Here is a 2,448-nt window from a genome sequence, read left to right as displayed (position 1 = left end):
TTATTTTCTTTTAAAGCTTTTCCAGAAGCACATTTAACGTCCACATTTCTAGCAGCATTCTGTTGCTGGCACTATGTGTATTGCCTAAGAAAATAGAGACTTTATGGCTCTCTTAATTTCCTTCTGAGTCCTCACCAGAATTGCCTTTGTTATCCATAATTCTACAACAGTTGTTTCAAGACAATCTAGGCTTTTACTGTTTGGCACTTTAAGACACTTCTAGCTTCCACCCATTACCAAATTCCAAAACCATTTCCACTGCGTAGGTATTTGTTAGCACCCCACTCTTCTAGTACCAAATTCTGTATTGTTTGTAGTACAGCTATAACAGAAATACCACAAGTGGGTGGCTTTACAAACAGAGCTTTATTTTTTCACAGTTTAGGAGGCTAGAAGTCCAACTTCAGGGTGTTGGCTCTAGGAAAAGGTTTTTGTCTCTGTTGGCTCTGAAGAAAGATAATTGTCTCTTGAGCTTCTGCTGCTAGGCAAGCTTCATATGGCTTGATACGTTTTCCTCATTTCTGCTTCCTAGTTTACTTGTTTGTGGTTGTTCAGTGCCGTCGAGTCGTCTCTGACTCACAGTGACCTTGTGCACAGCAGATCAAAACAGTGTCTGGTCCTGTGCCAGCTCCATGATCCTTGCTATCTCTGAGCCCATCGTTACAGCCACTGTGTCAGTCCATCTTGTTGAGGGCCTTCCCCTTCTTCGTTGACTCTTCACTTTACCAGCCATGATATTACTTGTTTAATCTCTTTTATATCTCAAGAGATTGATTTTTGCAACACAACCAACACAAATCCTATCTCATTAACATAAGGAAAATAACCTCTTCCCAAATGGGATTATAAAGCCTAGGATTTAAAACACCTTGTTTTGAGACATTGATCAAAATCCCCACAATGTAAACAGTGTAACAGCTCTCTTGCTTCTTCCTGCGGTTACCTTTTGCATTGTTCTTTGCTGTGCATTCCTACCTTCTGAGCCTTTCCCTGTACAAATACTGCCCTTCTGATCTCCCGTGAGTGATTATTCTAAGCAGTGTACTTCCCTGTTATAATTGCACATCCCATGGGCCTGTTGTTTGGCTGAAAGGTAAGCCACAAGAGTGAGTTCGATTCCAGAAGGGCGCCTGGGGACCATAGTCTTGGGGATTTCGCCAGTCTCTCAGACCAGTAAACCTGGCCTTCTTTATGATTTTGAGTTTTGTTCCACATTTTTCTCCTACTCTATCCTGGATCTCCAATTTTGATCCTTTTCTGAGTGGTTGGTAATGATAGCCGGGCACCATTTGGTTCTTCTGGTCTCAGGGTCGTGGAGGCTGAGGTTCCTATGGTCCACTAGTCCCTTGGACTAATTGTTGAAACACTTTTTTGAGGGACACAGTTCAACCAATGGTAGTTGTATTAGTAAAAGTTGCTGAATTAGCATGTATGAAAAACACAATTGTTTTGTTAATGAGATGATTCATTATGGTAAAAGAGGAAGGTTACTACTGGGTGAGTCCTACATTGAAATGAGAAAATGCTTTATACCAAATTTCTGAGGTGATAGGAGAGTTTCTATAACGAACAGTTTGCTTAAGTAAGCTTAAGAAATTTAAACAAAAATCATGAAAAATGTCTTTCGGCCTTTCACAAACAAGACTTAGATAAATGAGTACCTTTTATGGATGAGCCACCGTGGAGTATTCTGTGTTTTAGATTGATTAATTACTAGAAACTGAAGAACTGTATTTTTAGAGGCTATTTTTATGGTTTCTGATGGGTGCTCTGGTGGCATAGTTGACTGTTAACCAGAAGGCTGGCAGTTCAAATCCACCAGCCACTCCTAGGAAAAAAGACTGGGCAGTCTGCTTCTGTAGAGATACTACCTCGGAAACCCAAGGAGGAGGGGTTGTTATGAGTCATATTTGACTCAGCGGCAGTGAGTTGTTTTTTTTTTTAATTTCTGATATGATGATAAGGCCAGCACTGAATACTTGCTATATATCAGATACTGTTCTAACCATGTTACAAAGTACTTACGTTTATAACATTAAATCAAAAGTAAATTCACTGCTGTTCAGTCAGTTGTCACTCTTAACAAGCCCAGTTGGGTTTCCAAGGCTGTAGATCCTTACAAAAGCTTAATCTTTCTTCCTCGGAGCATCTGGTAGGTTTGAATCACCAACCTTTTGATGAGCTGCTAAACGCCTTAACCAGCATATCACCAGAACTCCTGTTTATAACATATGTGATACTATGTTCATTTTACAGATAAGGAACTTAAGTATGTTGTTGTTAGGTGTAGTCAAGTTGTCTTGGATTCATAGCTACCCTATGTGCAGCAGAATGAAACACTGCCTGGTCTTGTGCCAGCCCCATGATCCTTGCTATACCTGAGTCCATCATGGTAGCCACTGTGTCGATCCATCTCGTTGAGGGCCTTCCCCTTTTTCGTTGACCCTC

This window comes from Orycteropus afer, unplaced genomic scaffold, assembly GCF_000298275.1.
Source record: "Orycteropus afer afer isolate SDZICR_OR568_19922 unplaced genomic scaffold, OryAfe1.0 scaffold00089, whole genome shotgun sequence".
Lineage (NCBI taxonomy): Eukaryota > Metazoa > Chordata > Mammalia > Tubulidentata > Orycteropodidae > Orycteropus > Orycteropus afer.
The sequence above is the reverse complement of the archived record's forward strand: the minus strand, read 5'-3'. Positions refer to the sequence as shown.